This window comes from Phyllopteryx taeniolatus, chromosome 1, assembly GCF_024500385.1.
Source record: "Phyllopteryx taeniolatus isolate TA_2022b chromosome 1, UOR_Ptae_1.2, whole genome shotgun sequence".
NCBI lineage: Eukaryota > Metazoa > Chordata > Actinopteri > Syngnathiformes > Syngnathidae > Phyllopteryx > Phyllopteryx taeniolatus.
Window position 1 is genome coordinate 8,887,837 of NC_084502.1, and position 26,860 is coordinate 8,914,696.

The 26,860-nt window shown below is 41.2% G+C and overlaps 1 protein-coding gene and 1 long non-coding RNA gene across 4 annotated transcripts in view; one reads left to right on the forward strand and one right to left on the reverse strand.

Annotated features, from left to right (window-relative positions):
* spsb1 (splA/ryanodine receptor domain and SOCS box containing 1) overlaps nucleotides 1-26,860 on the forward strand; it is a 43,315-nt gene that overhangs the window by 2,422 nt on the left and 14,033 nt on the right. For 2 of the 3 annotated variants that reach the window (XM_061768827.1, XM_061768847.1), the window contains exons 2-4: nucleotides 3,463-3,629; nucleotides 5,386-5,508; nucleotides 21,983-22,213. The gene's annotated coding sequence lies outside the window, so the exon portion shown is untranslated. The remainder of the gene's footprint in view (nucleotides 1-3,462; nucleotides 3,630-5,385; nucleotides 5,509-21,982; nucleotides 22,214-26,860) is intronic. The other variant, XM_061768837.1, reaches the window with a different exon arrangement.
* Nucleotides 658-16,047, reverse strand: LOC133475660 (uncharacterized). Its single transcript, XR_009787899.1, has 5 exons — nucleotides 15,701-16,047; nucleotides 14,111-14,224; nucleotides 12,169-12,371; nucleotides 10,788-10,965; nucleotides 658-2,057 (listed from the first exon to the last, which is right to left on the reverse strand). It is a non-coding gene; the product is annotated as an uncharacterized LOC133475660 (long non-coding RNA).

Here is a 26,860-nt window from a genome sequence, read left to right on the forward strand (position 1 = left end):
TAAACCACTCCAAGGTCCGCCGCACACCAAACAACGCAGCTTACTTTTTCCCCAGTTATCATGTGAATGTTTACGTTATCCTCTACAAAAATATGAAAACACAATTGTATGTGTGGCATTAGTTGAAGCAGAATTTTTATTGTTATGACTTAATGATCAGGCTACATTTTATGACCAATTTATGCAGAAATGGAAGAAATTCCAAAGGGTTCACATACTTTTTTCCTCCTACTGTATATACTGTGTTTTGCCTCCTACCCAAAGTCAGCTGGGATTGGCTCAAGCACACACGCGAGCCGCGACCTGAGTAAGCATCAGGATTATAGAAGATGGTTGAATGGATATTATGTCTCATAATTATAATCAACTATAGCTATAATTTCATATGTACCTGCGGATAAAGAAGCAAAGCACAAAGAATGTGTTGCCAAAATGCATGCGAGCTTTCAAAATAAAAATTACATTAGTAAGAAGCGACATCCAGTTGGTAATTTTCCCCAGCTATATTTAAATTCAGTATTAAGAGCCAACCTTCACTTTTGTAAATTCCTGGTTTGTTAATTGAGTATATAAAGAATTATCTCCTGTTTTGCTTGTGATCAGAGAACAGATTGTGTGCCATCTCAGAGCTTCCACTGTATTTATTTTTTTTAAAATCCCACCATCAAAAAGTCAAACATCCAGGGGGTCTTCATACAATGGCGGTTTTTGACAAAACTTTGCCGTTTTAAAAACTCTTATTTAGATCAGTGATACCCAAACAGGGTGCCGTAGCACGTAACGGTACGTAGTGGCTTTTTGGGAGGGGAGGGGAGGGGATTCTGGTATTGCTGCAGCCCAAGTAGACTGATACTCCCTTGAGTTTGCAGCACTGCAGTGGCTCATTGCTTTTCTTTGCGGAGGAAAACATCTGCCTCGTCGTAGGAGAGTTGCTCCAGGCCAACTATCACAATTATATGTAAACCACTCAGTCTTCATGATAATTGTGACAATGTTGCTAAAAATAAAGGCCTATTATTCTCTCATCTGCATCATGTTTGTCAAAAACAGTTCTTTGTACAGTACAAAGTGTATTACACAGTCATTTTACATGCAAGTTAAAACAAGCAAAGCAGCTGACGTGAAATGTTTCCATTACATTTTATTCATTTAATTCTGCGATTATAATAAAATACATAACCACACATGATTCACAAGGGATTTACTGTGAAGATACACCAGCCAGCCACAATACATGACCACTTGCACCATTAATAAGAGCTGTATCATATAATCTGCCTTTACAAAGATAATAATGCTCAATTGAGATTGACAGTGAGGTGTTGATATTGTGGTTGCAGTTTGCAGTGGTGTACAACGCTATTGAATCATACTGAGAGCTTTTCCGAATTTTTACTCTCATGTAACATATAACCAGCTTCTTATGACACAGTGCAGTTAGACACCACTGCAAACTACAACCACAGAAATGGACAGTCATTTTTTTTTTCTCTTTTCTCTTTATAGTTGAGACTGCTCAGTAAATCGTCAAAAATCAGCAAATTAACATAACATGCTACAACTGAATTAACATGCATTTATTTGGAAAATTCAAATCAGGGAGATCAACTGCAAATAGCTGCAATACTTTTGTTGCATGGTGGGAGTTTGTCTTAGCCACCAGATGGCAGCAGACGACTTTTTTTAGAAACTACAACATGAGGCCTTATCCAACAGATTTTTGAATCGGAACTATTCAGCTCACTATTAATCGAATGTTTTATTTCGACTTTCTTCACGTGACAACATACTCTGTAGTTGGATGGTTAATACAAGCCCGCTTAAGGTTTTCACCTCCAATAGTCAACGTCGGTGCCGATGGACTTATTGCAAAGAATTTCTGCGGCAGTATACTTGCTGATTGCTTCGTTCTCACTCCTTACAACAACCAGCTAAGACACTGCCAGAGAAACACCCACAGCAGCCGCATGCCTCCTCCCGCCTGCTGGTCCTCACTACCACACTCCGCTTCATGTGTGGCATCTTGAACCCTCGCACTTTGCCGGTCTGACTTGGACCTGGGAGTTTTAAAAGAGAAGCAGGTGATGATCAGTGTTCTGTGGGTATCTTACCAGTTTCCAAAGAATTCAATGAATTATCAAATACATCCTTTGGCCCACCGTAGCTTACATAACTGATGAGTCGGCACATGGCTGTTCAAAGTGACCAAAAGCGTATTCCAAATAGATTCTTGATTTCCCCCCCCCCCCCCCCCCCACCCCCTCTCTCTTCTTGCCTGGTGTGCATCATCACTTTGAGTTTGCACAACTTGAGCAAACACACACACCCACAATCCAAGAATAGATTTTGTGTCATGACTCATGATTTTGCATCAAAACGCTCCGATTGATTTACCTCAATTTGTAGCGGTGTGTTCGTATGTCTGCTCTCCTCACAAAAGTAAAACAAATTTCTGAGTGTTGTTTACCTACAGGATATCAGCTAGTCTCCTCGCAATCTCTGCAGTGCTATTTTTGTCCGCTTGACTATTCTATATGGTTCTTTCCCTGCGGATACCGCTTGCTGACAGGTCAACATGGACACGAAAGAGCGATCCGTGGTCGCCCGCTGTAAGAACGACGAGATGAGGGACAAAGGCAAATACGGATTAAATAAGCTTCAAGACTCTATCATATGATCCGGCTTTGGTTGTGTAACTGGAAAGTCATGCCTTGACTGGTGCTCGGGCAATTTTCACCATCGTATCTCAGAAATAATTGTGTAAGGTGTTGGTGTTGTACAACTGAATTTATATCGCCCTTTAAGTTGTCAAATGCCACATCCTCCTGGGACACAAAGCGTATAATAACAGGACTTGTTCTCAGAGTTGATATGTTCCTTCATACAAGACATCCTCAGAAAACACCGCCTGCACAGTGAGGAATTAGCAAGCAGTTGGATGGCAAACCACTTCATGCTAGAAGGTGCATCTGATTTGATTCTACTGACGGCTTGCTTCCTTTTTGACAGTTGAGAGTGGTGGTCATGGTGAGGTTATGATATTCATTAATTTTACAGTCATCAAATGAGTTGTACAGTGTACCCCCGCATATTTGTGACTTGCTATTCCTTGATAAAGCAATAAAAGTAATGATGTGGCGCCATCAGGTGGCATCATGGTGTCAAGAAAGTGTGCTGGAGTGAGTTGAGGAGCTTCATTTGGACAAAAATAGTACTTTGCTAGCATCTTGGAGTGTTTCCCACAGGACCAGAATCAATTTGTGGTGGTGGGTATCCAGCAGTTGGCCAGGGCAGGTTAGAGGTTAAATTTTAAACACTCACCGAATAACTTAAAATAATAACTTTAAAAAGTCCAAACAAATTCATATAAAATGTAAAATCAAACATTTACAGGGCTCTACACTAACTTCCATCGGTAACACCTTTTTTTTTGGGGGGGGGGGGGGACTTCTCTCTCCACAGCCACTTCATCCAGCTCTTCCGAGGTGACCCTGAGACGTTCCCAGGCCAGCCGGGAGACAGTCTCACTCGTGTGTCCTGGGTTGTCCCCGGGGTCACCTCCCGGTGTGACATGCCTGGAACACCTCACCAGGGAGGCGTCCAGGAGGGATCCTAATCAGATGCCCGAGGTACCTCATTTGACTCATCTCAATGTGGAGGAGCAGCGGCTCTAAAACCCCATTGCTTCTCCTGAACCGGAGATTCGACTTCCCGAAAGACCTTCGGGAGTTGCACCGACCACCTTACGGCCACAGCTCCAGTGAGCCGCCTCAGCAATGGAGGAGCGGAACACGGTCCACTCTGACTCAATGTCCTCTGCCCTCCCAGGAATGTGAGCAAAGTTCTGTCGGAGGTGGGAGTTGAAACTCCTTCTGACAGGGGTTTCTGCCAGATGTTCCCAGCAGACCTTCACAATACATTTGGGCCTGCCAGGTCAGACCGGCATCTTCCCCCACCATTGGTGCCAACACACCACCAGGTGGTGATCAGTTGACTGCGCCGCACAAAATTAATTTGTGGTGGGCCATGTGGGGAAACACTGATCTTGGTGTCAAGGAACTAGGTTGAGGAATTTTTAGATCAAAAGTAGCACCTACGTGTGCCATCTTATAGACAATTATCAACCTGACTGAGGGGGGCGTCAGTTACTCAAAGATTTTCCACTATTCACGGCAGGGCTCAGTCACTATCCCCTTGAATAGCGAGGAAACATTGAACTGAAAATGTTTTAATTAGACTTCAGTAGGAAATCACGTGAAAAGTTGAAACAATATGCAAAAATCAGGCAGCGATGGCAAATCCGGCTTCACAAAGGTCCGCAAATATGCTTGGACATTTGACAGACATGCTGCACAAAAACGTCTATTTTATGTACTTGATTGTGCGTGACTTTACATAAAGTTCCTAAGAGTCATCAAGACCGCTTAATCTGTTCAGCCTATCCCGTTGACCCAGTTGAAAGGCAGACTGCACTCTGCTTGGGTCGGCAGTCAATAGTAGGGTATAATTGTAAAAGGGAGCATTGAGTGGGACTTGATCCCACGGCAGCTGCATGGAAGTTAGCCATTTGACCCACTACCCTACCAATAGCCCTCTATGTTCCCGTACGATTCAGAAACATTGAATTTCTCAAAATGGTGATTGTAGTTGCAAAGTAATCAAGTCATTCCTTTTTTTAACTGTTGTTACTTTTTACAAATGCCTGATGGAAAATTTTAACAATTTCCACAAGATGATTTCAAGTTTGACTTCAGTTAATTAGAGCGCTAATACAACACAGCCCATCGTTAATTCATACAGGAATTTTGGACCCCATTGGAGAGAAAAAAATACAAATAGAATTTCAGGCACCACCACTTAAGTACTGGAAAATACTCGAACTTCTTGGGCTCTTGTTGGTCATAGGGCCTAAGGACAGTCAAAACTATTTCCCAGTTACTGCACACCTGATTACATATAATCTGGGTTGCATTTAATGTACTGCATATGTTATAGTTTGAAAAAAAAAAAAAAAAAAAAAATCTACATTCATGTCAGCTGTGAAACAATAATTGTAGACAGTGTTGCTTATCAGACTATTATTAGTCTAGCTATTCAGTGGAAACGCCAAATTCAAACGACACTATGTTTGTGCAAAGGATGTACACGAGCTTGGAATATTTGCATTTGCACAATTTTATGTGGCAAAACCCAGTACATGACTGTGTTTTATTGTAACCGGAAATCAGAATTAGAGGTCTTTCAGTTCATATTTTCGGTTACCCAAGTAAATTGATCCATATATACAGTTTATACAGATTAGTCAAATATACTACTCAGAATCGATGTTTACAGCATGAAATCGAATACTCGCTAATTGCTTGTTTTTGGCATCGCTTCTTCCAGTCAGCCAATTTACAGAGGGCTTTCGACTCTCCCGTCTGCTGCCGTCGCTGGCCTAGAAAGCTCTGTGGAGAAGGGAAATATCCGGGCAACAAGGCGAAACAGTCTTCATATATCAGCCGCTCCGTGAGTACCATAATAAGTTAGCCAATTTACAATACTAAACAAAGTTTGTATTTTTTATTGTAGTTATACAAACGGGTAATGTTGCATGAAACTGTACTAATACAGCAGCATAAGCAAAAGGTGGTAGAAAGTTGGGGTATCCCGAGGGTCATTATTCTGTAACCTTCTCTTTATTTGTGGAGTTTCGTAGTTGGGCGTTCACGGATTCACCTATTTGCAGATTTAAAAAATATATTATTTTTTATATTCCCGCTTATTCAATAATTTGGGGGGGGTTCAACAGTTTTTTTAATGCAATCATAATGCGCATCAATTATTCATTGATTCTTTTGCTATTCGTGGTCGGGCCCAGTCCCTATTCGCGGGGGTCTACTGTACCAGGTAAAAAGAGAAGGCCCACTTGTGTCTATGTGACATTAAAGTCATCTGCAGTGCTGTAGCTCAGTGCTTATGGTCAAAACGTACATAAAAAAAATGAAGTCATATTTTTTATAACCACTGACTGGTTAATTAGATAACACTGAGTGTCTCATTACAATGGCACCAGTTGGTAGGATATATCAAACAGCGAATTAAATGTGTGTCCTTGGAAGCAGGAAATATTGGCAGGCATAAGCTTATTGAGCGACTTTGACAAGGGCAAAGGTGGGACGGCTTGACAGCTTGGCGTGAGCGTCTGCTAAACGGCGCATCTCGTCTGCATTTTGAAGCTACGTTTTTTTTGCAGTACTGATCCATAGGGGCACTGGCCCCCGTGGCTCGGTCCTTTACAAAGCATCAGAGAAAATCCAATTATTGGGTTGGTCCGACTAAGTCCAGATTTACACCTTTAACACCTTAGTGTGACTGAAATTAATACAATTCAAGTAGCTAATGTACCTTTTGTTGTGGTGAGATGATTAGCTATTGCAGCATGTACACAATAGAGAGCCATGTAGCATTAGCCATTGTACATTTGACTTTAGATAGCACCCGAATTTTTAGATGATATCGTACACATTTGTAGAGGTGCAACAACTAATCGATTAACCAACAACTAATCAATTATCAAATTAATTGATAACTTGACAAATCAAATAATCTAGGGTCTGTTTAAAACTGTCAAAAAGCATCTTATTTCAGCCTCGCAACTAAATATTTTGATTTCTGTAGTCCTCCATTAAGCAAATTTATTATCTTTCTATTTAATCAATAAGACAATTGCAAACATCTGCTTTTTTTTAATAAACCACGAGCAACATGTTCCCCTATTTTCTGACATGTTAAAGACCAAACCAATATCTGAATCAAAATCCATCACAGGAAGTCCTCGAGTTACAACACACTCTACCTACGACGTTTCAACTTTACGACGCCCGTGCCTCATCCGCCATTTTGTCCCAGCACCATAGTGTTTCTGCTTCGCTAGTGCATAGTGCTTGTCTGTGTTTGTGCGGCGAGAGTATCTTTGCCTTTTTCGCCTTCCTTTTTTCACACTTTCAGCAGTACTGGTAAGTACAGCATCTTATTTTTTTATTTTATTTTAATATATTTTAGTTTCTTTATACAAAGTGTTAACCTTTCCTGCTACGGTCACCTGACCGTGGTCGGGAGACGCAGGGGTCAACTCCCTTCTCTCGTTGCACAGCTGAGCTGGGTGGCGGCAACAATAAAGGCACGAAGCACCGATTTGCTGCTTTAATGGCTTTATTAGCTCCTCTGCCCATTCAACGTCAACGGGTCCTCCGCTAATCGCTACTCTTCCCCGATCGCCGTCATTACACTTCCCACTGTACACACTCGCACCACTCATTATCATGTGACAAGACCAACCCCTCAAAACATCCTCCTTCGCAGTCCAACTAGTAGCCCATCCTTCGCATTAATCTGTAATCAGGAAGTGGCTCTCACTTTTAAGAAGGTTGGAGAGTGTAACGTGACTCCGTCTCATGTGATATCGCTTAATTGTTTTTGTATTTGATGCCAATACCAACTAAAACAATAGGTTAATATACAGTGATCAGGGGAAAAAAAGATTTTGCAATAAAGGGCAAATATTTTGCCAAACCAACTTTTTCTAGTATTTGGGGTGTAATATTGTCTCTATTGTGCCTCAGTGAACATTCGAAATATGAATTAAAAGAATCCACGCATTCCTGAGTTCCAGACGTTTTTCTGCCAAGGTGTGAAATCAGATCATTCAAATTTCTCGTTTATTTCTCATTGGCGAAGATCTCTGCCTTCCCTTTCCGCTCCCGAGCCAGCATTGTCAACATAACGTGTGCAAAATACATTATCTAATTCATCGAAATAATCGATAGAATAATAGATTCTAAAAATATTTGATAGTGACAGCCCTGGTCATTTGTAATAGAAGTGAAAAATACAGACGTACAGAGCTGGTCATAGTAGCAGTTTACAGCCTTGTATATCATCGGCCAACTGAAAAAAAAAAAAAAAATCCCAGTATAAAGGGGAGCATAACGCCATCTGTGGTTCCCTAGGTGGCCAATAACTTGCCTTCTATGCATGTATACCAGCGATAAGGAAAAATAACATTCATGGAGTGGACCATTAGCTTTATGGGCTCTTACTCCCCCCCCACCCACTCTACCTCCGCTTCCACAAATACAGTTGAAGCAGTTTTGTTGTTTTTTTTCTCCATTCAACCCCCTCGCTCCACCCCGTTGTCCTCCTAACAAAAGCGGTACTCTGCAATATAGGGCTGGGGGGAATTTATTTATTTATTTTTTTTAATTAAAAAATGTTTAATAAATAATGAATAACTCAGTTAAGTCGACTTCAAAAGTAGGTTGATGCAGAATTTCTGCCTCGAAGCTCTGCTGGGACCCAAAAAAAAAAAACTAAACAAACCAAAAAAATAAATAATTTCCACCCAAAAATAATGTTTGCGCTGCCAGAACCGATGTTTCACACGGACATTTATTCCAGACAGACGCAGTGTTGGCCTCTGATAAACAACAGAGGAGCGTCTGTAAGTGATTTTTAAGAAACTATTAGATCTGTAATGTACATATAACATGTATTAGTGAGCTGAATGGTATTTAGCTTTTTTTTTTTTAACCTAAAAAACGCACTAATGACAATCGCGAATGCTAACAGTCTAACAACGGCTGATTTAGTTGTTTCAAACTCTGTACAGTTTATACCATACACTGAGTACCAATATATGCAGTTTAAGGATAGAAGTCCTGCCCTAGAAAATGAGAAGAAAATGCATGTTAATGGGAGTGGGGGGGTAAATATCTATAGGATAATAGATTCTAAAAAGATTTGATCGTGACAGCCGTACTGCAATGGTTTCACAGTAGTGACCAGTCACCACTCATTATCATGTGACAAGACCAACCCCTCAAAACATGCTAAGGGGGTATAATAAATAAATGTCTCATTTAAAGATCCCATAGCTTTATTACTAAGAAATGTGTCATGTAATTATATTTATGATTATTTCATCCCTGTTGTCTCAACTCATCTCCCTACTGTCAGTGACTACAAAAATCCCATCAAGATTTAAGTCTGACATTCATACGCTGCTTTTAATTATTCCCTCATTGGTGGCGTATCGGAATGTGTATCACATTGGCTCATTTCGAATGTGCACTGAGACAATGCATTCATCTGATTTAATATCGTAGTCGAGCTATATAATGGGAGCCAAACGGTGCATTTAAACATAGTGAACGATGCCCTCGTAAGTAAGTCGTCACGGTTATCCAATTTAGTTTGAGCCCACAGAAGAATTCACTGCAGCGCACACGTTTCCTGAAAATGTCAAATGGTCTGCTCCTGAATAAGGTGTCAGAATACACAGTGCACTGCAGATTGCTGCATATGCACACACAAAGTGCACACGCTGACCTCCACCGCTCAGTGTCCCACAGAAATGAATGACCACAGAAAAGGAGCTTTGCTTGGGGAGAGAGTGCGGGGATGCACAGACAATGTGACATGCTCGTGAGTCATACAATTAACGTTCTTACTTTTCATATAAACTACCTACCGAAATGTACAAATATTTGCTACTTTGTCATTATGTTAAAGCTAATCCCTATAAAGTATATTACTTGGTCATTCCATTGTTGGCTAACAACAGTCATGCTCCCTCTTCCAATCCCACTGCACAAACCTAATCACCTTATGGCAAACAATGACATCACTATTTACTGCAGTGAAATGTTCTTGTGCAATACTACACACGATGCACACAGCTTAGCCTGTCATGAGGCTCCTATAGTGCATTTATTTCTCGTCTCCTGACTGAATCCTTGGTTATGGCCATCATCACGCTGTTTTTTTTTTTGTATGTGGTGGGCAGCCACCACATACATGAATCATAGGATTCATTCTTATGTCTTTACCTGCACCACAATGCATTCTGTTAATTATTGATTGTCATATTCACAGTGTGCTAAACCTGAACACGAGAAGTTGTTAAGTCGTGTTTTTTTCCGTCCTTCGGAAATAGGACAAGCGCACACTGTATAGCTAATCAGTAAACGTCTGTGATTATGTGCCGAAACATGGACTGTCTGACCTCACATCCTATCATCTGTCCTGATTTCTGTCAACGATGTAGGAGGTAGGTAATATTAAGTACAAAGTTTTTCATTTTGAAATACGGCACTGTATGGTTGTCTGATGGGCCCGGTAACACAAGCGGACGATGCATCAGTCTGAAAAAGAACACGCTAACACAACAGCAATGATGGACAAAAAAAAAAAAAAAAAGTTTCCTGAATTTAGCATGTTGGCATCTTTACTCAAGAGGACACTGAGGGCAGCAAGAAAACTGACCGCTGCAGCAAAGCTGAAACAGTGGAGTGTAATACGGAAATGGTCGGAGCTGAGGCCCAGTCACAGGGTTAGCTATCGTGTATTTACTTTTGTCATGTCATAGCCTTGTACTCGCAAAATGTTGCACCAATGACAGCGATAGCTTGGTGTCAACTCAGCATGACCCAAATTAGCCTTGTACTAGGAATCGTACCGGCTTATGGAAATTATTAACAAATAGAACCATGCCAAAAACCTTGTGACGTTTCCATGGTGTCATCTTAGCGTCGAGACGCTGCTTGATTACGCCGATGCTTTCACAACACTACAGCATTTCCCTGTAGCGATCAACTTACACGCACTTTGCTGAAGCGTCCAATTTCCCAGTTCTGATCACGAAGACTTTTGCTTGTGAGCTTTGCTCCTTTTATAGCAATAACATTTAACCCAGACATTCACAGGAAGGCTGTAACATTATGTGTCAGGCACTTTAAATCACTTACCCAAGGCAGTAAAGCAGTTCCCCTGTCCACGTTTGGTACCAGTCAGTCTGTGTCCAGAGGTGCTCTGCAGGCTTTGACCAAAAAAGCCACTTGTGTTTCTGTCGGTGCTGCACTTGGCCACTGGAACAAGTCAAGGCATGTTCCTGCACAGCAGCCGGCAGGGTACACGAGGCTGTTCCTAGACCAGAAAGGGAGGAGCAGAACTGGGTGAGGGGAGGGTAGTCCGAAAAGCCCAGCATGACTCAGCCTGCTTGACTTTGTTTGTATGCAAAGTTTCAACACTTTTGTTGCTACACAAGACATTAAGATGATTGATAGCCTATCTTTCATGTCTTAACAGAAAGCAGACTTAATTAGTTTTGGACAGGAATAGGCCATAAAACCGAAGTCTTGTTTTCCTGCAGGTATTGACCTTTTTGTCTTTTTTAAAAAAAATTTTATTGTAAATTGTTTTGTTCTTGTTCGCTCAAGTGTTTAAAAATCACTTCGGCAATTATGCTATTAGGCTAATTATTTTCATTGTCGTTTTAAAGATTATGGACCATTTTGTGGTTAGGCAATATTATTAATAATATATATAATTAATATATTTTGCACCATTTACAACAATTTGCTTGCCTATATTGAAGTTAATAATTTGTCATTAACTTTTTTTTTAATTAAAAAAAATGAAACCAGCAAATATATACATCTTAGTCTTTTTCTTCTGTCTTGTATCATTTCCAGCTAAAACCAAATCAACCTATAAAATTGCCTTTTAACTCAAAACTTGGGCCTTACTGGATAATTGTCGGCCTTTTTTTAGTGCAAGGAACCATATTTGGTAACTTTAATTAAAATGGACACTACACACCTCACCATAAGGCAGTAGAACTATTTGAATGTTACTTTAAAAAAAAAAAAAAAAAAATTTAATTAAAAAGTGCCTTGCTATGAGTGAGTACTCCAATTTATTTGCATTCTTAATAGCCAATACTGTTACTTGCACTTTAACATAGTGCCAAATGAGGAGCCCGTTAACACTGTAATTACACAGCATCCTAATTTATTATATCGCTGAATTTCAGACAAGGCCCATGATAACCGTTAGCTCTTACTCACTGAACGATATGGATGACACAGACGTGTCCAAATGTGCCTCGCAGGCTTTTTATCCCCAACTGACACAAAACCTCGATCAGATGTGCAGATTCATCAGCGTCCATGAGGGCTAATTATGCAGTGCTGCTCTGCTGCTTGCGTACACCCCCCCCACCACCTTTTTTTTTTTCTTCTTCTCCCCTCAGAGGAAGGGTGAAGCCAGTTCATCACTGCTGTAGTGGAAGTTGATCACTAGGCAGATTCCAGTTGCAGCAGCAAGAACCAGCTCAGCAAAACTCACCTGCTACAATATGCTCTCAGTCTGGCTGCCTGAGCATCCTGGAAGCAGCAGAGTGCACGTTTCTCTCCACTGCATCAGGCAGTAGACTGATGACCTTTTCAAATAGGAGCGCCAAGTCACTGTGATCTTTTGCCCAGAAAGCACTTTTAGCACTGCACGGTGGTGGGTCGCCTTTTCTATGTTGACAGCAAATGGAAGGGATTCTGGTAAAAAAATAAAAAATAAAATAAAATAAATAAAAGTGCATTTGTCTACAGATCACCACTTTCATTTATTGGAGCCTGTGATGTAACGCTGCACTGCATTGCACTGCAATGGCGGAATTCTGACTTCATTCACGCAGTTGCTCCGAATTGTACGCAAGTGTGAACTGTTTGCACGTAGGTAAAACATGGATGAGCGTTACAGGAAAGCTTTGTTATTTTTATTTATTCATTTAACTTACTCGATGGGACATGGCACGGAGAGAACAACCCCTAGCCCAGCAAGTTAAAAGCTTGCTGCATTGATTACATCATCGCAACTGGAGTGCTGGAATGGGACAATGCACCATCCCAAGATAGGGGAGGGGGTGTATACGTATGTGTGTGTGTGTGTGATCTCCAAACTCAGGACAAGTCCCATTTAGAGTGTAGCCTACCTGCGTCATGTGACCTATCGTGTGTGTGTGTGTTTGAGAGCACTGCAGGAAGTCAGCTGATGCTGTAAGGCATTGCAGGATTGCTGCACTGCTGCTCTCTCCCTCCTCTCTTCTTCACTCAGGTAAATTGCTCGAGGAGGAGGATGGTGATGATGAGTGCATGTGCTGCATACCTTTTCAGCAAGGGTGGGGTGGAGGGCGTGAATGGAGGGGAATTGTAGGGTTGCAAAGCATGCTGGTAAGGCGCTGTGCTGGGCTACTGTACCTCTGAGAGACACTAGAAAGTCGAGATGGAGGGAAAAGAGAAAGGGGGAGGGGGGGAAGTTACAAGGAACATCAGGTGAGTGCGGCAGATTTCCTTTGCACCCATCTCTGCTGGAAGTACGAGCAGGGGAAACTGCAGATGTTCCTAGATGATGTCAGACACCGGATGTGGCGTTGGGCTGTCTTTTTTTTTTTTTTTTTTTTTTTTAAGTTAGCTTTTTTTCCCCCCTACTCCTTCCTCATTCATGTCATCCTGCTGCAGTAAGGAGACATCTCTCTCTCTCTCTGAAGGTGTGTGTTTCACAAAGAGCTATCTGATGACTCTTTCCAAGGTCTTAGCACAGTTACCTGATGTGAACTCGGAGCATACTGAGCTGGCAGGACACTCAGACAAAAAGCTGCACGCTGCAAGTTTTGCTTCTCTAGAGCTGTCATACATGCCAATTTGGGATATGTTGGAGAATAGCATATCCATTACAAACGCTTGACACTTTTTTTATTTATAGCGTCAAATCCAATAAAAACACTTTTTCTGACTTGCATACAAGTGAGCTGTATTTGAGAAAAGGTAGTTGTAGCGCTAAACTTGACTGCACCACAGCTCCCCTGTCCCATGCAGGAGCCGGACTCTCTTACTGGCCTTTTAAGCACTCACGCATCCTTTTTAGCAGTACACACTGTCAAATCGAAACCTCCGAAATGTAGAAAGCATGGATCCTTCTCGCCTAAAAGTCTTAACTATTCAAGTTAGCCTTTTGGTGCTTCTTTTAAAACAGGAGCGCCCTCTCACCAGCCACGCTGACTTCTATTTCAAGCCAGTACCATGTGTTAAACATGGTCGAAGGGAACAGACGAGCCTAGCTGGCTGACAAGCCATCTGGCTGACTACAGCCTGGTGGTGCAGAGGAGGCGGAAGGTAATGAGATGATAGGCATGCACATAATGTAGACTTAGATCAGCTGCTGCAAAGCCGGTTTGGAAAGTGTGTGATAGACCAGGAGATGCAAGTAGAAAACATACGAGGAATGAAATGTGTACCTGCAGATGAGTGTCGGGCTGCATCACCAGCGACGGCGCAGGAAAACTTCAGCGAGCCACTCTGTGTGATGATGTGCCTTCATGGCGCTGCAAAGTTGACTGCAGCATTACCTCCTGAACAAAATGACATTGTTTGCACTCTCTCGCCTTCCCTCCTCCTCCTCCTGTGAGCACCCCCCTCCCAACCCTCTCCTCTGCACGCTTGCTGGCAGCCTAAAGTGCACAGCTCAGCAGTGTTCCCCTACTGCCGCAGCAGCTCCTGCATGAGCGCTGCGTATCCGAGCGGGATGGGACTTTTAAAGGGGACTACAACCTCCAGGGTCAACCTCCTCTGCAACCTCTTTTTGCACCAGTCGTCACTCTGCAAAAACCTCTGAGAATGATACTCCCTCTAAACAGGCCGTTTTTCATCCCATAAGAGTGAACCCAAACCTCATCACAGAGAGCATCGTCTGCTACGTGCGTGGGAAACTTTAGTATCCTTGAAAGCTTTCAAAAGTCTAGTTCAATCCTGACTGTGCACTGTGACGAACCCTGTTTATGCAATGAGAACAGGAGTGCTACGAGCAGCAAATTTAAAAAAGTGGATTAAATGAATCATTCAACTACAGTGGAATCCCTCAAGTCAAACGTCTGAAAATGTACAATTTAGAATTTTACCAAAATATGTACCCTGCATGATGGCACTCGGTGACATTTTAGGTCCCGACCCTAACTTTTGGAAACCCAAGCTAATGGACAAACTCCATCCATCCATTTTCTATGCTGTTTATCCTGCTCGGGGTCACACGTGAGCTGAAACCTATCCCAGCTGACTTTGGCTGATCAGGGAAGAGGTTCCCACAGTAGCAGATGAAATGAAACAGTCGAGGAGATATGATGAGAAATAATTCAGTTTTACCTTTTACTCATTTGAGGCTGTTTTTTTTAAAAACAGTTTTCCTATAGGCGATATCACACAATGTTCCCCAAAATGGCCATGCCCCCCCCCCCCAACACAAAAAACATATCACGAAATCATCCAATTTTCAAATTCTTGCTACATTGTACGACTACTACGTGTAGGTAGAAGTGGCCTTTCCAACCAGACTTAGCCTTTTGGCAGACTGTCATTTTGGGAAAATCTCGTCAGTTTGCTACACATAGACAACCATTCAGATTCACACCTATGAAGAATTTAGTCTTCGATAAACCTAACATGCATGTTTTTGGAATGTGGGAGGAAGTCATAATACATGGAGAAAACCGACAAGCACAGAGAGAATATGCCACACGTTACACCCGGGACTGGTAAGCAGTCAGTCACAACCATTCACCCAGTCAGGCGATTATTGAACCACTACACCATCAGTGACTCTAACTCCAAAAGTGTGTTTCAAGTTTTCTTTGGATTTTTTTTTTTTTTTTTGCCCAACCACCATTGAAGAAATATCATGAAGGCCATAGGACCGGAATCTCTGTGCATCTCTGTCGAGGCTCCTCAGTACAATATGGCTAACTCAACAATAAGGATGCTAGAACGAGCAGGTACTAAGATGTATTTCTTGAGGTTATGGGGTGGGGGGGAACCATATGCTAACATTAGCTTACCTTCATGTTGTCTTTTATCTCTAGACACTGCCTTTTTCTACTCCCCAGCATTTATTTTTATTTTTTCTTGGTTCCTCCTCTTGAACAAAATATAACATAAATGAAGTAATAATTGGTTTCTTTTCCATGGCAAATTCCCACACGCTGAGACAAAAGATCCTCGTTGTCCTTGATTGCTGTCAGCTTGTGTCAATCTGGCTGATGTGTTCAATGTTGCTTGGTTTTGTCATTTTTCTGCAGTACTACTATTTTTTTGAAGTGGTCAACGAACCGCCCCAATGTGAGCCTGTGTGCTAGAAAAATGCAGCAAAAGTTTGCCAGTAATTCAAAGAAGAATGGAACTCATCTTCCCTCCCACTGCATGCTCATCAGTGCCTTTGTTGCACGCGATCAAAGATGTGAACAAGGATGCATAGTTTTGTTTCAATTTATTAACAATGGTTAACTTTTTTTTTTTTTTTTTTTTAAACTTGCATAACCTTTAAGAATAGCACGTCTGCCTCACACTTCTGAGGTTTGGGGTTCTTATCTCAGATCATCCTTCTTGTGTTGAGTTTGCATGTTTTCTGTGGCGACTCCGGCTCCCTCCCACATTCTAAATGTATGTTACATTCATTGAAGACTAATTTAAAGTGTCAATGAGTGTCAATAAGTAAGTACCACTAGTAGTACACGGGCTCCCTCTCGTGCTGTGCTATTGAATCACTGACTGAGTACAGTTCAGTTGTATTTAACTTTTTAGTACAATACATTAGTATTTAATCTTTGAGAACTGTTTGTTTTTAAGCTTTTATTTAGGTGCAATTTGTTATTTAACTTTTATGTAAGACATTTTAATCGAACCATTATTTATTTAGTTTTTGTATTGAAGTTAAGCGTTAATGTTCAACCTGTGCATAACGATACATTGGCTTACAATATGATAACATGTTTTTGGAATATAACCTACTAACCCCGTGAGCCAACCTCGGATAAGCGGAAGAAAATGGATGGATGAGGAATAAAACCTGTCTTGGTTTTTGATGAACACTTAGGCCTACAACACTGCTGTTTTTTTTTTTTTTTTGGGGTATGTGATGTAAAATGTTTGGCAACCATTTCAACTAAAATAGACCTGTCTGGGAGAAATCAAACAAACTTGAAGTCAAAGGCGTTGGACTTCCAGTTTCCACTGTACAATGTCTATTCCGCAGTACTTTTTTTCTTTTTTTATAATTTTTTTTTTTTTTTTTGTACCCAACACATTGCTGGACTGCTTTGAATCCAGCCGGCTAGCATGCAATGTGTTATATAGTACAAACGGTTGGCTTCAGCAAAGTTGTTTGCATGCCATCTGACATTAGAGCGAGATTGTCAGTTAGCGGGTGAGCTTGAGCAACTCTTTCTATTCTTGCAGTGCGCTTCACCCAGCATTTTGAAGAGCGGTGTGTGTGTGAGCCATCAGTTTTTGCTGCAGCAGTGCAGCACTTTGTTCTTCTCACTGCAGGAGGACATGACTTTGAGGAGCCTCGGGCCTGAATTTAACCCGCTGTAGGTGTGGTGCAAAAAAAAGAATGACTTTTCTCTTCTCTTTTCTGGGCCATATTCTTTAGTGTAACATGCATTCCAGTGTTTCACCAGCACCACTTTTTACTGACGTGATAAACTGCAGATTGCTGAATCATCACGGTGAATACCACCCATTAATATTTGAGTTCAGCCCAATGCTACTGGCCACTGTCCTTATCAGTTGCTGTCAGTGAGTAAGCAAAACTGCAGTATCACGGTCCCAAGAGTAAACGGCCAATGCATGTATGCATGCAGTGCTGCTATACGGCATGATTCCGCAGAGCCCTCTGCACTGACACCTACAGGGAAAATGCCTCCAACAACAACTTTTTCTTATCACTAGTAGCATTCTCAGCAGTGGCAGAAATCATCCACAAGGAGGGGCTCTTCTGTTTCTTGTTTTGGGTTACAACAATGCTTCCCACCCACTGTTGCACATTAGTGTGCCGCAGGAAATTATCCAATTTGGTTTCTTTTCCATATTGTGGATATATTTACACATGTTGACAGTTCATGTTTAACTCTCTGCCCAAGACACATCTGCGACAAAAACTCATCTTCACATTGCCCGTTCATCTTTAAAGACCGAATGTGACATGATTGTCGTAAATCCTGCGCGGCGGTCGGCTCAACTGTGCGCCGGGGGAGGGTTAGACCGGCGTTGGTAATTTTGTGGATTAGCGCACCCAGTCGGATCCAACAGTGGGCAGGCTGCGCCACTGTGGGTGTATTTACAGCCGACTTCTATTCACCACCAATCAAAGCGGCTCCTCTCATTCCCTTTCAATGCGGTGCACTAGTAGAGCAGACAGCCTTTGACATGGTGGAGCGCAGACAACCAAATATTTCCCAAGAAAAAACTGATTTGCCCAAGTCCGCGAGGTTGAAGCGCGCAAAGTGCGTTTATACGGAACTGCAAGCAGACAGACCACCACGGACGGATGATGTCCATTTGGCCTGAGAGGAGCTCACAAATATCTGTCCTATGAGCACTTCGAGTCCACCCCCATCCTCAACTGTTCATGTACCCCCCCATAGCTGTGCTTGTCAGTGGGATGATTTAAAAAAAAATACCATAATGATGATAATAATAATGCGTTGAATTAATTGATTTCTACAATGATTCAGAGGGGTTGATGCCCAGTGTTCACATTTATGAATGGAATATGTCTGACATCCACCACACATGTCCGCAGAGCTCCTTATCTGTCTGCCTGCCCCCCGATCAACCAGCGGTCTGGTGTGTGCCAAAAGGTAGACGTGGGCTGTGCATGCATAAATTTAGATCACGTTTCTGCTACCAAATTGTCACGCCGCTAGGCGCATCTCCATGGACACACCATCGTTGCACCAGAACACCCAGCTTGTTGTCTATCAAATTGGAAAACGATTGGTAAATGTACAGCAAGCCTTGCACTTGAACAGAAATCAGGATAGGGCAGCATTTGCGCCCCACCACTTATAGAGCCACACACATAGGGGCACTTAGGGTAAAAAACGGGCACGTGCCCCACAGGCGACCCCAGTTCCCCTACCTCTGGTTGTCACTGCAGCTCTGCTTTTACCATTTGGCATTGAAATGATAGCAAGGGCGTCAACAGCAGAGTGGAAGAGAAGAACGAAATAGGCAGATGAAACATAATTTACTTGGTTGTTTTATTTCACACTTGATGGGTCGGCAGGCACTCCAAAAACCCAACTATTTGAATATAAACCATTAAAAAGTCAATTTTCCATATGTCCCCTTTAAAGCAAGGTCTTAAGTATATTGCCAGAGACTGCAGCAATTTGGTAAAGACAGCATTGCATCTCTGAAGAACCAAGCGACTGACGCTGCATGCAATCATTCACAGTAGCTGCATGCTTTTCCAGCCAGGAAGGGGTCCTTTAAATCGATGTCTGAAGTGGAGGCAGTAAGCATGTCTGCTCTACCCTCCTCCACTGTGGGAGGGCCCTGAGATATCACCCAGCTCAGCACATTGCTGCACTGAAACATTGGCTTTTTCATCAGGAGATAGGCCCTGGGGAGAGTCATTCAAGAAGCCTATAAGATGATTTGAAATTTGATAATGATTGCATTTCTTGTCATCTGTTGATAAAGTTGTGTGTGTTTGGAAGTAAAAGGAGAGAAAAGCATGAATTCATTCAGTATGACCACACAGAAACTTGATCAGACGGCGTATGATTCCTAATGGCTTTGAACCCTAATGGGAACTGCCTGTCCCTTGAAACCCACTAGATGGCATTATTAGTGTCATCGGTGTTCCTATGGCACCTCTAAACTCCAAATATGGAAAACATAAGCAGTGACCTTTACGCAGTCAAACATTCAACCAAATTTTAATTATTAGTTCTCTACATCAGAGCTAGAACCGTATATATAATTCATGATTCATATTTTTTCACCAAGTTACAACACTGGAGAATAGACCCGGGCATTTTAAATCGCTTTGTTTAAGGTCATGTGCATAGTATACCATATGTAAACCTACATCACCTGTAATATAGAAGGGATATTTTCCACAGAAACCACACAATATAGCCTATATATTGTTTTTATATTAATATGTAAATATCATCATGGTCAATTAGTGAACTAGAGAAGTAGGCGACGGTTATTAAGAGTAAGGCAACGTACGTTTTTTTGTTGTTGTTGTTGTTGTTTTTTTTAACCAAGGCCGTCGTAAGGGGGGTGGGGCGTGCATTTGTGATTCCCCCTTATAAAAAAATATATTTTTGGTACAAAATAATTTTATTATTCATCTGTTTAGAGTAATAATGCTAGATTTTGTTGAATTAACATTTGATTAATGTAGGTAATATTAGGAACAACATTAGTAACATTAGGAAACTCCATAGCCACGCGGGTTAACAATTAGCATCTGTGGCGGTGTTAACTTGTTACCCTTTAAGTACTGGATATCTGAACACAAATGGTGCTGCAACACATGTAGACATACCATAGAACAGTACTCTCAGGCCTATATTTTTTATCCTCTGCAAAGAACGACTAATATCACTGCTTTGTGGAGAAGCCGAGAGAAGAGCTGAGCCTCCAGTCCATTATATGCATGGTTGTTTTATACTGCCCCCAGGTGGCCAAGTTGTGCACACCAGAATGACCAGCACAATTGAAGAAAGTGTCAAAACAAAAACGGTTTTGGTCTTTTTAATTATATTTAATTATTTATGTTTTAATTCTAATATTATAGAGTGTTGTTTTTTTTTCATTAAAATACATTACGATTATTATTTATTTATTTTTTAGCTGGAACGGATTAATAGCGTTTGTATTAATTTTTGGGGCTGTCACTATCGAACATTGTTAGAATCGGTTGGTCTATCAATTATTCCATTCCATCCAGTAATCAAGTAATCAAATAAAACATATTTTGCATTAAATTTGATTGCAACATCTTTTTTTATTATTATTACTGTGTATTAACTGATTATTGTTGTTTATTTAGTGTTCATTTAGCATAACAGTTTATACAACTTGTACAGGTGTCATCAACCTTAAATAGGGGTCTCTCATAGGGGGGAGAAAAAACTAACAAAAAAAAAAACACCAGGCGCACAAAACGCTTCTGAAACCTAAAGTGAGGCTTGCATATATAATTTTTTGGGGCTTGTATGTATGAAAAACTATGTGTTGCATTTATGAAATCAAATGAACTGCGACAGAGAACACAACATTTTGTTTGCACGTAACGAAAACATTTGGAACTGACAAAAGACTCTTGGTTGAAGCTTACATTCAAATAAAATCATCGATGTCTATTTGAGGCCTCCTCGTATTCATGAAATTAAAGCTAAACTTAAATGATCCACCTGCGGCGAACCAAAAATGCTGTCTGCTTGTGTACCGTTATTATTTTATCGTGTGTGGCGCGTGCAGTCAGCTGTCAACTTGAAATAAAAAGGACAATAGGTATTTCACTTAACAATGCAAAATATATACTTGCAAAATAATAGCCTGTTAAACTATTTATTTGACCTGATTAATTTGATTTTTGCTCCTGAAGCTCAGCATACAGCGTCGGCACATCTGGGCTGTAGACGTTACCTTCATTTTCACACGCAATTGTAAGCTGTCATCTGTGGGGCTACCTGAGAGATGTTTGTTTTGGATATAATTCATGCAGCATGTAACATTAAATGTTGTGTTTTCTTCAGAAACCTTTCTTGGATTTATCTTGAGCGACGGGGGTCAAATAGCTCAACAAATCTTGGCGCCAGGACGCACATCAGCTGGTGTGATGCATTATTTTGAGTGGCACAAAATAAAATACAATAACTTAATTGAGTACTCATGATTTGTTTTCCAAAGTCACAGCTGAGCCACAGCAGAAGGACGAAAGAGCCACATGCGGCTCTGGAGCCATGGATTGCACACCTCTGAGCAAGAACGTACTCTTGAGCTAAAACTCTTATACAGTATTAGCATTCATTTGCAAGCTTGTTACTGTAATTAGCATAGTAGGGCCTACCTGCTAAAAATAAATTAACATTTGAATCAATCCAACCTGTTATTTGATTTTACAGGATTTATTGAGCAATATCTTTTGTAACAGTCTGCATTTGTATCTGCAGTGAAGTGCAACACCGCAAAATGGATCATAACAAATAAAATATATTTAATTAAAAAGGGTTGATGGTTGACGAATCAAATGTTGTTGTTGTTGTTTTTCCCCCCGAAAAAAAACAACAAGTTTTTTTGTGCCGAAATTGCAGTCGAATTCTGGAATGACCCATAATAAACCATTGGAAGACCGCACCGGTGGCGTTTGCTGTGCCTGAAGCGTTCAAAGGCGACGGGGACTGGAACCGGGACTGGAACGGAACGGGGAGGTCCTAACGAGCACACAGCAGCTGGGAGCACTTGACCACGTGACCCGAGATATGTTAGCTGGCGGACGTCGTCACTTCACCGAATTCATGTCGTCCGGACTCGGATGGTCAAAGGTAAGCCGACACGGAAACACATCACAACATCAAGCGAAACCTCACCCGGACAACGTCGTCCTTTCTGTTTAGCTGCTACTTAACGCAAGGGCTGTTGATGGTGGGGGGGACGCCTTTCAACTAGCCGTTTTTATTGGTGTTTCGGGAGCTCCCCAAATGTCTCGTTCTGTCATGTTGATGTTCCATTTTCACCATTATTGTCGAAGACGCACACCTGCTCGTGTCTCCAACGTCCACTTTAGACGGTGGACTCTGGTTCGCGGCCCCTTATTTCTTTTACGAGCCGTTTGTTTTTAAACCCCTCTGACTTGTCGCGAATACGTTTTGCGGCGAGGAGGCTTCATGTAGGTGTCATGTACCTAGCCCACCATCGCTGAGTGCGAGACTGCCCATTGAAAAGATTAGCTCGTGTATAAGCTAGCATGACAAGGCGCTGCGTGTTTACTGTATTGAATGTTGAGTTAACTCGTTTATTTAACACTGCACTCCACGGTCGTGCCTGTACGAAGTGCCTTTGTGTTTCATCAAAATTGGACATTTGGAAATATCTTTATACTTTGGAAAACAATTATAAACACAATTCCCCCCCCACCTTTGAAGTTACTGACCGGTAACTGAATCGTGATCAATTTATGTTTGTGCTTTTAATTTTGAAATAATGTCCTGATTTTTAATAGTGGGATGGAAATAAAATTTTGTTTTTCTTAAATCTCGTTCATTGCCCAATCAACAAAATAATGGTCTGATTATTCAAATATTTGTTAGTTGCAGCCCTAATATTTAATATTTATTCTATAAAGACCTAGTTACTTTTAGGCCACTCTGGAGACTTTTGGTGCTACTATGCACTTGAGTTTAACAATTCAGACGCCAATGGTTCTGAAACTCGTGTATTCAGAGTCCAGTGGTTCTGAAATTTAAAGTACATTACAAAGTACATACCTGCTATATATGGTGACCATCACACCAATAAATCTGACATACTAACCCAATTCCAATACTCCACCCTACCTTAGGTTTAAATCAGTTAAAAGCTCTTATGCATCCTGCATGCCTGCAGCATTTTAGTTCTGCCGATCATTTCTCATATAGAGTTTTACAGGTGAGGCAAGGCGACCTCAGCAAAATACTTGTAGCTTGGAAGTGCGTACATTGGGTCAAAAGTATTCATCATGTGGATACATCTCTGCTTTTGCAACATACAGATGGGCACCATTTCTTTGGAAATGTTCAGGTTATTGACTCCAACATTGCCTTCCACCGGGCTCCTTGTCATATGGAACACAATGTGAAATGACTCCGCTCGTGTTGTCGGTTTCTTAGCTGGAATTTGTTGGGGAAAAAATACTCGCTTGAGTGGTCTGAAAAGATGCGTTAAAAAAAACCAACCAAATTGCTTAGTCGGCAACATTAACTGTTCTTGTAAACCAGCTCTTATATGTTCGCGGCAGTTAGTGGAAGCAGTGCACATCAGCTAGTGACGATGGATGAATATTGAATTCAATAGAATTTGCTTAAGTTAATTTCTGTGAAGCAGGTAATGAATGTTGAGGTTGAAATGTAAACAACAAAGTGAGTCTTTAGGTAGTAATCGGCCTTTTTCTGGAAATGCGTCTGTGAGCAAGTTCGGCCCTCCTGTCACGTAACAGTGAGGCCGCTTAACATAATAACCAGCCCCACACCAAGTTCTTCACCAATGACTTGGCAGTTAGGCTGGCCGAAGTTCCTGGGCGACAGAACCACTTTTACACGGTGGGTGAATCACTATCACGTCAAAGTCTAAAGGCAAACAGAGCTGCAGTGTTAGCCCGGATCAGTGTAAACTGAATGGCGTCAGCTAGTGATGGGACGAACAACACTGGTGTGTCAGCACTGTGCCGAGCGCACAAGAGTGAAATACCGTATTGGTGAGTGTATCGCTTTAAGAAAAAAGTCATATGACCGATAGAGGAAGTATGTCGTTTGGATGCGCCGCGCCAAATTGTGTTTATAAGGAACAAAAAACTGTATTGACGTGCGGATTTGTTGGATGGAGTTTTGCTTGCCCTCACCTTGTTCCACTGACTTCATGGATCGTTCCAAGAAGTTTCCCCCAGTCTGGAATAATTTTGATCTTTTGACCCCAAATAAGGTAAATCGATTTCTCCTTTGGGCATTGTTCACGGTTAGTTAAATTAATTATGCTCCAGGAGCCCGTGACCCTAGTGAGGATGAGCGGTAAAGAAAATGGATGGATAGATGTTTGTACTCTTTTCTGGTAAAAGGTTTGAATTGTTTTCAGATAAATTTACTTTTTATTTTATTGTAGGTGAAGTGTCAGCTCTGCTCCACAGAGCTATCTTACATCCATAAGAGCACTTCATCATACTTTTGTTCATAAACTAACGATTAACAAAGAATTATTTCTAAAATATTTGTGAGGGCACAATCTCTGGAAACCTCTTATGAAGGTTGAGGAGAACAAGATGCCCTCTAATACTACAGCCGATTCCATAATTGAAGTCCAGCGCCACCTGGCTGAGAGCAACACACCCAGAACACAAGACCCGTTACAATATTGGAAAAATACCCAGAAAACATATCCACACCTTTATCAACTCGCACTTAAATTTTTATGCTCACCATCTTTATCTGTACCCTGTGAAAGAGTTTTTTTCTAAGGCAGGGGAACTGGTGTCTAAGAGGAGAAATAGCCTTGGAGCAAAGAAACTTCTAAAACTTTTGTTCCTCAATAAAAAAAGCATAAAGGAATCAATTTTTAGTCTTTTATTTCGTATGATTCAACGCTTACGTTAACAAAATCCCATACATAAGTTAAAAATGTTAATTGTGTTAGACAAATTTGCTATATTTTCCAAAACCACTCATTTTAGCATTTACACAAACAAGGTTTTAAGCAAATTTTAAACTCTTCCCTTAAACAACTCCACAAACAAATCGAGCAAATGAAATTATACAATGATGAGATCATATTTTAAGTAAAGGACTAGCGATTAAACATTTCACAGGCTGATGTTGGGTTTGCAGCATATAATCTTTTCCATCTTATTTCCATTTTGTTTATCTGCAACGATTTTTAGAACTACTGCAGGGGTCACTTTTGAGTGACCAACACAGTGTCAATACAGTGCGGACACAGTTTGTGTAGTGTGTCAATACACTCCTTGAGGTATCATCATACCATCACTTGTGTTAAAGTTATAATTATCTTTGGCTAACTGGTCTATGTAGGGGCGGGGGATATTTGTTTTTGGCGAAGTCATGTGCCACACACATTACATGAAAAGTACAAGTCTGTGAATTCGTGATGAAATTCTGCATTCACCAGTGATAATGGGAAAGGACTCTCTTTTTGGCACTAGTTGTACATGTGATAACAGCCTTGCTGACATACTCGATTGCTCCCTGTAATTGTATGCAGAGGGGTGGGGGTTGTTTTGGCGACATGTCCACGCGATACAAAAATGCTTTCATTGTCTTTAGGCTGAAGGCGCTTGTTTGTTTTTCACACTCGGGGCTTTGCTTCTGCTTGTAGAAGCAAGCCGTTGTCTAACTCAAACCTGCAAACACTCGCCGAGCGAGTTGGAAGAGGAGACGGCCAAATGCTGGCAAGATAATGTCCGCTGGTTGTCTTTCTAATGAAAGCTAGGCATCCCATTGGCAATATTTGTCAGTAGTATGTTGAGCGAAATTGGGCTGCAGCACTGCACAAGGTATACTTTCATACAAATAGTTGGGTCTCTGGAGTGTCTCCCACCTATGCATGCATCTTCAAACATATTTAATCTCTTTAGGAAAACAAATCATAGATATATTTACTTATCTGCCTATTTCTGAAAATGTGTCAGAGAATTCTGAATTTTGGTAATTGGGTATACAACCAACTCCCCATTCAGCAAAACGGGTCAAAGCACTTTCTTCTGGCACGGGTAAGATGTCTTCAAGAGCTACCAAAGATGACAATATCCCATGTTTAGGCTTTGTTCATGTTTACATATATTTGTATAAATAAATTATATCCATGTATTTAACTTTTGTTCAAAGACACTAGCCATAAAGAAAACAACAAGTTTGGCTTCAAACAGTCATGTCATCAACCCGTAGTGATACTCGTTATCCGACCATAAACAGGAAGTCCGCTAAGCTGTTTTCCGGGTTTGGTCAAGTGGCGTTCCGCATATAGCAGATTGTGTTGTCACAAAATGGCGAATTCACATCATAATCATCCCCACACAGAGTTTCGCTGCCCATGACTCTTCAGCGAGACTAGCCGAAAATCCACTACTTTCAAGCAAGGTCAAGGCTATATGATCTGAAATACTACAATAATTAGAGCTGTTCAATTAGTTTTGTTGTTTGCACAAAATACTACAATAATCAGAGCTGAATTGAGTTTTGCTGTTTGCACAAATTAACATTAGCTACTGGTAAGTGGCGCATACTTGATTGCTTTTTGAAGTTTTTAACATGACCACAGTGAGTATTTGTGTACTCATACACCATAGTGTATGTAGTGTATGAAATGCTGCCTCCACGAGTAAAAATTATTTCATTGTCTTTATGGGTGCTGGCTTTCTACACTCTGGGCTCTGCTGCTGCAATAAAAGCCACTTTCCTAGTCTCATTGCCCTAGCACCAACCCTGGTT